General features: G+C 48.6%; 1 long non-coding RNA gene across 1 annotated transcript; it reads left to right on the plus strand.

Annotated features, from left to right (window-relative positions):
* The first annotated feature begins 311 nt into the window (after positions 1 to 311).
* Positions 312 to 2,242, plus strand: LOC133088786 (uncharacterized). Its single transcript, XR_009700545.1, has 3 exons — positions 312 to 452; positions 1,426 to 1,497; positions 1,896 to 2,242. It is a non-coding gene; the product is annotated as an uncharacterized LOC133088786 (long non-coding RNA).
* Positions 2,243 to 9,974: the final 7,732 nt, after the last annotated feature.

Consider the following 9,974-nt stretch of genomic DNA (forward strand, 5'->3'; position numbering starts at 1 on the left):
CTCGAGCCTGTCTTCCATGCCCCTCCCTCTGGACTTGACACCTGGTATCTCTTTCTCGTGTCCATGAGCCCAGGGTGCGTGAGGCCCAGGCTGGCACGGTATCTCTTTCTCCCTAAACTGTCCCCAAAGCAGGCACAATTTTGTGTGCTGCCCGCCCCCACTGTCAGTGCACTCTTCCAAGGGTTCCTGTGGAATCCAGGCTCCAGTAAACACCCAAAGAGGAGGAAGTGGGCCAAGCAATGAGCCTGCGATTGCATCAGGGCTGACGCACTCCCTGCCTTTTCCCCCACCTCAGTCTCCAGAGGAGCTCCTTGGGGCCAGGCCCAGCCCAGGAGAGAGGCTCAGGCCAAGGTGAAGAAGGGGATGCTGGGGAGGGATGCAAATTAAATTGCACTCTCCTTGGCTTGGGAAACAAACAGCCAACAGATTTGAAAGCTGGAGATGATGCAAAGGTGAGTCATTGGAGGAGAGGGTCCAAAGAAGCTGGGAAAGTAACATTTACAGAGTGCCTACTAGGTGCCATGTGACAATAATAACAATACCATCTGACTTAGGGACACATCAGGCACTAGATCAGGAGATTCTGTAATAAGAAGTAACTAGCACTTTGTTGTGTGCTGGTGCTATGTGGTTCATCTGTGTTATCCCATCGAATTCTAGCAACACTTATGAGTTGTATGATTATGATGATTCTTTTACAGGTGAGGAAAGTGAGACTCAGAGGGGTTAAAGTCCAGAATTATCTCTCAGTTGATCATTGAAGAGTCAGGGTTTGGATCCAAGTCTATCTGTTCTTTGATTCATCATTCTATATTAATTAATGTAATTTTTCTCAACAGGAGTAGGGTAGTATTATTAGCTTTGGTTTATAGATGGGGAAACTGAGGCTCAGGAAAGTGAGTTGACATGCCTGAGGTCACAGTGCAAATCTCAACTCTTGTCACCCTTAATTTGAGGCTCTCATGCTGAATTCTTTGGGCCCAAGAGGAAGGAACTCTTGCTAGAGTGCTCCTAAGAGTCCGTTTCAATGCAATGTGAGTCACATATTGTTTCTCCCCTCCCTGCAAGGTCACCTCTCTGGGCAGTGATAGAATCGACACCTGCCTCTGTGAAGTCACTTGTCACACTGGCTTGTGGCTGCTGACCCAGCTTTCCCTCTGGACTGCCAGCTCTCTGACGGCCAACTCTGGCTATTCAGTCATCTCTCTGTACTGCTAGTGCCTGGCCCAGAGGAGGGCTTGTTGGAATGAATAAATGGATTCCGTTGAGGAGCTGGGATTTGAACTTAGGTCTTTTGGGCTCCCTCACCCTGCTGCAGGCCCCTCTCACCAGTGAGGCCTAGTTACACAAGCTGCAAAGCAAATAGCCAAGGCAGGAGGTCAGCTGATTTGAATCCTTTCCCTCTCCTCCCCTTCCCTTTTCTAGAAGCCAAGGAGAAACATGAAAACTCAAATGTGCCCTGAACCAGTCTTAACCCCCAAGTCAAGGAATGTAAAGGTGAGGAGTTGCCATGGTAACAGCAGAGCCAGGTGTGCTGGCGAATACTCAGTTCCTGCAGGGAAGTACTGCCTGGTGCCTGTCTGAGGGTTTACTGCTTCTGGCTACAGGGGAGCCGCATTTCATTTGTTCCTCTTGATGTGACCTTACAGGAGACTTTTGCTTTTCATTGCTTCCATTTGCTTCTAAGTGAAAGGGGAGGAAAAAAAATCCCCTCCCCACCTGCTCAGAGAAATGCTAGAAAAACACCATCAGTCCCATCAGAGGCTCTGCCGCTGCTGGTCATGAAACCCCATCATCACTTAAATTGCTCTATTTTAAAGGTTTGTGAAAACTGCACCAAATTGATTTTTCCCATATCACTTCTATCTGTTATTTCTGTGGTTTCTCTTCTTCAGTGCTGCATTTTCTGGGAGCAAGAGAGCAAGTCTATATGGAAACGAGGTACTCTGATGTGGTTTGGGAACCAAAAAATAAAAGTGTTTAAGAGAGTACCAGGGGGCTTCCCTGGTGGCACAGTGGTTGAGAGTCTGCCTGCCAATGCGGGGGACACGGGTTCGAGCCCTGGTCTGGGAGGATCCCACATGCCGTGGAGCAACTGGGCCCGTGAGCCACGACTTGTGAGCCTGCGCGTCTGGAGCCTGTGCTCCGCAGCAAGAGTGGCCGCGATAGTGAGAGGCCCGCGCACCGCAATGAAGAGCGGCCCCCACTCGCCGCAACTAGAGAAAGCCCTCATGCAGAAACGAAGACCCAACACAGCTAAAAATAATACAAAATAAATAAATAAATAAAAAAAAAAAAAAAAAGAGAGTACCAAGTTTTTTTCTTTCTTTTACTTACTCACATACTTATGGTTTTTTTTTTTTTTACCTTGGGTCTGTTGAAAAAGATTTGGCTCACAGAGTGAAAACTTAATTTAGCTTCAGGTCATGATCACTGTTGAGCAGAGAATCTTATAATCACAAGGATGGAAAGAGCCTTAGAAGTCACCTGGCTCAGAGGTGCCAGAAGTTTAAAAAGTAAGGAGGAAAATCCAGACATGGTTGCTAGCTTTTAGTTTGGCCAAACAAAAACATTAAAGAAAAACAGCTATCATTTACTACAACCACTGCTTCATGAAAGGAAGGACATTTTAATACCAAAAAAGATAGGAAGGGTATACTTTCAGAATGAAAACCTGTCCCTTAAACTGAATAGATTTAGCATATGAAATTTACCTCTTTATCCTTAATTTTCTGCTATCCCCATCCGCGGAGCAACTAAGCCCGTGAGCCACAGCTACTGAGCCTGCGCGTCTGGAGCCTGTGCTCCGCAACGGGAGAGGCTGCGACAGTGAGAGGCCCGCGCACCGCGTTGAAGAGTGGCCCCCGCTCGCCGCAACTGGAGAAAGCCCTCGCACAGAAACGAAGACCCAACACAGCCAAAAATAAATAAATGAATAAATTAAAAAAAAAAAATTAAAAAAAAAAAAGAATGAGGTAGATCTAAGTGTATTGACATGGAAAACCGTCCAAGACATATTGTTAAGAGAAACAATCCCAACTCTATTATAAACACGCACACATGTGTAGGCATATATGAATACACAGAAAAAATATGAATGTACAGAGAAAAATTGGGAGGAACAATAATATACAAATTGTTAATAGTGGTTCTTTCTTTGGGTATGATTATGGGGGACTTTTACTTTATTAAGCATTCATCTCTGTAATTAAAAACTTTTTTTATAGGAAGCATGTCTTAGTTTTTAACAGCATTATTATTATTATTTTTTTGGCCACACCACGTGGCCTGTGGGATCTTAGCTCCCTGACTAGGGATCGAACCCGGGCCCCGGCAGTGAAAGCACCGACTCCTAAACGCTGGACCGCCAGGGAATTCCCTTAACAGTCTTATTAAAGTATAATTTATATACCATAAAATGCACATATAATTTTTAAGGCTGGGGCTGAGGGTTAGAACACAACTAGAAGGAAAAGCTTCTGACATTGAGGCTAATCTAATCTTTTGTCCTTTTGCCTGCCCTTCTGTCCCCTTCCCCACAATGGGTCCTCCCACCCTCCTCGGGCCCTCAATATCTCTGAGTGGGCTGGGAAACTCCTTTTCTTTATCTGGGCCTATGAAAGGAGAGGCTACACTAGATGACTTCTGAAGTTCTTTCAAACATTAATTCCGGTGAATTTGTAGTCCTTCCGCTCTCTCCTACTGAAATTCATTTTTAGGGAGGAGTTGATAAATCTCATTCTCATTACATGAAAATGGCTGGAAAGGCCCAGTTTTTCACTCTTGTGATGTTTGCATTTTAACAAAAGAAGAACTATCATTTTGGCTTTAAGCCAAGAAAGAAATCTTCAATTGTTCAGTTTATATGTACACAAGCTGAGGATAGGGTGGGGATATGTTGAGGGTAGCAGGGCAGGGAGCCACTGTGGGGGGGGGGGAAAGTCAGGATTCTGACCATAGCACCTGACAGAATTAAGACTACTGTGCACCATCAGTGAAGGAATCCTCTCGATTTCACAATGTGACCTTGATTGCCCCATTTAACCTGGTGCTTTGAAGTCTCAGTGTGTAGAAACATTATCACGGTCAGAGAGCATATATTAAACATTTATACACAAGCAGATAATCTATGTCACTCCAAAAGAAGTTGCCATAATGAAAAGAGCTTACACGGTTAAACCAACATCTGTAATGTAGGTAGATCGTAACCACATTCTCATTCGAGAAGCAGATGGCATAGAGGATAAGGGTGTGAGGCTCAGGACAAATACTCTCTGGGTTCAAATCCTGCCTCTATCACATACTAGCTGGGTGACCTTGGTCAAGTGGCTTCTCTGTTATTCACCTCAGTTTCCCCGTATGTAAAATGGGAATAATAATTTCCACCTCCTAGGATTGTTGTGAAATTAAACTCGTTAATAGCTATAAAGGGCTTACAACAACAGTGCCTGGCACATAGTAAGTGCTCAATAAGTGTTAGCTCTGAGCATCATTACCTCCTAATCACTTCGTTCGTTGTGTAGGGAAATTCGCTGCTTCACGTCCAACAGCGCTTGTTTCAATTATTAATAAATTCTTTGGTATTTTCCAACTGCCAAACGGGGAAACTAAGTCTCGAGGTGTCGGGTAATGCTGTGAACTGAAAGGAGCAGTCAGGGCAGCGCCAGAGGTTAAAGTACTGGCCTGGAGTGCGCTGCTGTTTCTCAGCACCGCCTTGAGCTGATCCCCGCCCTCTGGGGGCCTCAGTTGCCCCATCTTTAGTAAGATAAAGTAAGGAGGTTGCGCCATGTTTCTAAACTTTTCCCTCTCCCTCGCTGTCAGTTCCTTAAGTCGTTTTCCTTTTGGATCTCTGGCTGAAATCCAGTAACACCTGACAGCGGTGGAGAGGGGTATCCTGAGAGCTGATTGGCCGAGGGAAGGATCCAGAAGGAGGCCGCGGCCTTCCAGTGCACCCAGGCCCAGCCTTGATTCAGCAGCAGCTTTCCAGCTCCTACCGGCACCAGGGGAGGGAACTCCTGACCCGCGGACCCACCCGCGAAGCAAGCCTTGACGTCTCCCGGAATTTACAGCTCCTCTCCCTCCCCGCTGGGCTTCCCGAGGCAGCACGCACCCAGGCTCTTCTGTTGGAGGCTGCCGCCGAGGGCAAACTGCAGGGGTCTGCACAACTCCCCGGGGCTTCCCGCAGAAGCTGATTGACAAGCACGGGGGCGGGGGAGGGGGCAAGGTTCCTGCAGCCCTTAGTGACCGGCGCCCTGCCCCCTCGGCCTCCGCCCCTGTAAAGAGGGCTGTAAAATTCCGGAAGAGAGATTAGAGGCAGGGGATGGGTGGGGCGGTGAATCAGTACATTCCTTCCTCCCCCTGCCTCCCCCTCCCCGGTTATCACTTTGTGGGGGTTGAGTCCTCTCTTGGCCTTCTCCTGACCGGTCCACTGCCAGGGTCCAGACAAGCTAAGCAGTGCTGGGCGGGAACCTCCCAGGGTCAGCTGAACTTTCTGGAGCCCGGATCGCTCATTTTGCAGCTCATGACCCCATTTGGTTTCGGGTTGGGGAATTTTGGTCGTTGCTTCCAACTGGGTCCTTTGCATAGAGTAGTTCACAGGCCTGCCTGTGCATTTGTCAGTAGCTCCCATTTATTGGGCAAGCCCTGGCTCTGTCTTTTCTTCCTAAAACTTTGCAGCGTAGGCATACCTTATCTTGCGTTAGCTAGGAAATCGGAAAGCTCAGAGAGGTTAGGTAACTTGCCCAAGGTCAAAAAGTGGTAGAGCCAGTAATAATCCCAGCTCTATCAGTTCCATAGATTTCCCATCACACCCTGCAGCTTCCTTTACTTTAGGACTTTGAAAGGCAACACTTATTAGGGGGTAGGGAAGTAACATGTATGGACTACCTCCTACCGTGCTGCATAGTTTAAATATATTGTCTTTCATGATTTATTTTTTTCACAACAACCCCCTGAGATAGATGTGATCATCACCGCCATATTATACACCAGGCAACTTTAATAAATTTATTTATTTATTTGGCTGCGTTGGGTCTTTGTTGCTGCGCGCGGGCTTTTCTCTAGTTGCGGCAAGTGTCGTTGCGGTGCAGGGGCTTCTTAGTTGCAGTGGCTTCTCTTGTTGTGGAGCATGGGCTGTAGGCACGTGGGCTTCAGTAGTTGTGGCATGCGGTCTCAGTAGTTGTGGCTCGTGGGCTCTAGAGAGCAGGCTCAGTAGTTGTGGTGCACGGGCTTAGTTGCTCCGCGGCATGTGGGATCTTCCCGGCCCAGGGCTTGAACCCGTGTCCCCTGCATTGGCAGGCAGATTCTTAACCACTGTGCCACCAGGGAAGTCCCACCAGGCAAGTTTAGAAGTTGGGAATTTGAGGGGCAGAGCTGGGATTCCTGTAGAGTCACAGTACAGAACCACAGTTAATGTCTGTGTAGTGCTTGACAGTTTACAAAACACTTTCAAGATCTTCATTTCAGGAACTTCCCTGGTGGCGCAGTGGTTAAGAATCCGCCTGGCAATGCAGGGGACACAGGTTCGAGCCCTGGTCCAGGAAGATCCCACATGCCACGGAGCAACTAAGCCCGTGCATCACAACTACTGAACCTGTGCTCTAGAGCCTGCAAGCCACAAGTACTGAGTCTGCGTGCTGCAACTACTGAAGCCCGTGTGCCTAAAGCCTGTGCTCCACAACAAGCGAAGCCACCACAATGAGAATCCACAGCAAGAGAAGCCACCGCAATGAGAAGCCTGTGCACTGCAACGAAGAGTAGCCCCCGCTCTCCGCAACTAGAGAAAACCCGCGCACAGCAACAAAGACCCAATGCAGCTAAAAATAGATAAGATTTAATAAATAAATAAATCCTGTTTAAAAAAAAAAAACTTCATTTCAGAGCTATCCCATTTCACAGATGAGGATAGAGGTTCAGTCCTGAAGTTAAGCCGTCTGTCCAAGGTCACAAAGCTAACAGTGAGAACAAGAGCTGGCAGTTTTGAAATAAACTCTGTAGAGTCAGTAGTAGCAAAGCTCATTCCATTTAGTCATTCCACAGTGCCAAGTACCATTCTAATAATTGTAATAATAGCTAACATTTATTGAACACTTACTATGTGTCCTGTATGGTGCTACCTGAGTTATATACACTAACTCCTGTAATGCTCAAAACTATGTCATGAGGTAAGTACTGTTTCCTTTTCCATCTTACAGATGGAAAAATTAAGACTAGATGAAATAACTTCCCGAAGTTACACAGCAATATAATGGTAATGCAAGGATTCCTGATGAAACAGTCTAGGGTCCCAGGGTAGCAACAAGGCACCTGGGTTGTGTCCCCACTTCTGTCTAAAACCACTTCCCTGAGGGTCTCGGTTTCTTTGCCACACCACCGTTACTTCTTTCTCTAACACCTGTGTGTGGCAGGCCCACACAGCTCCCGCTCTCAAGGAGCTAATGCTCCATAAAATCAGTCAAGAAGGCCGCCAGCTTTGCCTCACAGGGGCGCTGGAAGGATTAATAAGCTAATGGCACTTGGAATGCTTCAGCAAAGGCGCTGGATAAACTCAGGGCACTTATTATGTGTAAAACTCACTGCCAAGGGTGGTTCACGCTGTAATAAGGTGCCTGCAGCCCAGTTCCTGATCTGTTTGAGGTGTGCAGTTTTCCTTGGGAAACCATTTGGATGAGGTCATTCATGTCAGGGGTTAGAGCATTTCCCTGCTGTCCTGGGAGTGCGGGGAGTTGGTGGTGCCATGGTCTCAGGGCTTTTGCTCTCAGAGGGGGGTGTTTCCAATATCTCAGAAGGGATTCCAGCTTACTATGATGTATACCAGTTATTGACTGGAGTCAGAGACTAACCTCATGCTTATGTGGGCTTCAGAGGCAGACACCTGGGCTGAATCCTGCTTCTGTAACTTCGTCTCTCTGAGCCTCCAGTCCCTTTTATTTTAATGTTTTTGGCTGCACCATGCAGCTTGCAGGATCTTAGTTCCTGACCAGGGATTGAACCCAGGCCCTTGGCAGTGAAGGCACGGAGTCCTAACCACTGGACTGCCAGGGAATTCCCTCCAACCCTCTTAAAATGAGGATGGTAACAACTTCCTCACAGGGTTATTTTGAAGCATAAACTTGATAATATATTTAAAAACATCTGCCCAGGGCTTAGAATAGCTGCTTAGTAAATGGTACCTGTTATGATAGCTATTTTTGTTATCCTTATGTTGTTGTGTGTGTGTGTGTGTGTGTGTGTGTGTGTGTGTGTGTGTGTGTTTTCAGCCATGCCGCAGGGCATGTGGGATCTTAGTTCCCCAACCAGGGATCGAACCCGGGGCCCCTGCAGTGAAAGCATGGACTCCTAACCACTGGACTGCCAGTGAAGTCCCATGTTGTTATTATACTATTTACTGACATTTTAGGGCTGGGCTAAATCCATTTCTCAACAATCTACTACACTGCCCCAAGTAAGACAGTCTAAACAGGGGAGAACGTGAAGTAGGCATTTATAATACACGTGATACATGCTATGATAGGGGATTGCATAAGGTGTTTTGAAACTTTAGCAGATGAATCAATAACCAGGAGACTCAACCAAAGTTTTGCAGAGCAGGTAGTTCTCTGTCTCAAGCCTGTGCTTCGAGGAAGTGGAAAACGCTGCCTGCTGGAGGCAGGTAGAATGTAAGAGCGGCAGCTGAGCCTGTGCTCCTCACCCAAAGGGCCTTGATTCGGATCTGCAGCCCCTCCTGCTTCAAGGCCTCTCAGCTCCTTCACAGCTCTGCCACCCAGCCTTGCCCTGGAATACCTACCTCCTCCCCGGCCACCTGCTGGAGGTGAACATCCTGGGTTCTGTGCTGTGGCATGATGTGGCTGAGTCATAAGACCTTTCTTTTCACCGCTAAGCTCTAATGGAGGCCTTCTGGTCAGGAGCAAAGCCCCAGGTCTACCTTGTGGGGAAGGCTTAATGATGACTACTGACCATTGCTTCTCCCCACAGGGCCAAGCGAACATGTGTGTGGTGGTGCTGGGGGGCGGGTGAAAGGCAGCCCAAGGGGCAGGAGTCCCTTCTAGATAGGTGCCAAGTCTGAGCAGGTGAGGCTTCCCAGGGTGGCGAGGGAGGACAGAGCCCCTGCCCCCCTCCTCCAACTCTCATGGGTAAGCCTCCCTCCTTCCTCTCAAGCCAGCCTCTAGTGTCTTTCCTGCTGCCATCTGGCAGTGGCCCAGACCAATATCCCAACTCACCTGTGACCACATTTTCCAAACCAAAACTCAGAACGCATGGTCTGACAAAGAAAGAATTTCTGGCCACCTTCTAAATGCAAGAGAGAATACTGAGATCTCTAGGATAATCCCTGTCGTTAAATTCAGGGTCTCCTTTTTATCAGGAATTTTTCACACGTAATGAAAACAGCCCCATGAAGTAGCTGATAACTATTTCCATTTAATAGTTGAAAATACGCAGAGAGGAAATAACTTGCCCAAGATACTACATCCCGGAAGTTTGAATTTTGTTCTGCTGCTCGCGGTTCCTAGGTCTGGGTGTGCGTGTGTGTGGCGCGCGGTCGGGGAGTAAGGGTAGGGGGACGCAGAAATATCCTTCGCTATTGCAGACGCACACGCCATTTATCTGGGGCCTCGGGAAAGGGCAGCCAAGAACTGAGCTGCCTGGGTTCTCACTTCTGGGTTGGAAATCCCCGAGCAAAGGGCTCGGTCACCGCCTTGTCCCGTCAGGATCTGGCCTCAGACCTCACGGCCCGGCCGCGGGAAAAGGCCCTTCGACCTTGAGGGTCACCCCGCGGCCTCGGGCTCTGGCCCAGGCCAGGTGCGGATGGGCGGGCCGCGGCGTGGGCGAAGGACACCCAGGCCAGGTTCTGCCCCCCCCTCCCCGGTCACATGGACGCGCCTTCCGCAGCCAGGAGTGCTGAGCGGAACGAACCACGAGGAGGAGCGGGGGAGGCGCCGAGGGCAGTGGGTCAGCGCCCCGCGGGGCAGGTGGGC

This window comes from Eubalaena glacialis, chromosome 3, assembly GCF_028564815.1.
Source record: "Eubalaena glacialis isolate mEubGla1 chromosome 3, mEubGla1.1.hap2.+ XY, whole genome shotgun sequence".
In the NCBI taxonomy this organism is placed as follows: domain Eukaryota; kingdom Metazoa; phylum Chordata; class Mammalia; order Artiodactyla; family Balaenidae; genus Eubalaena; species Eubalaena glacialis.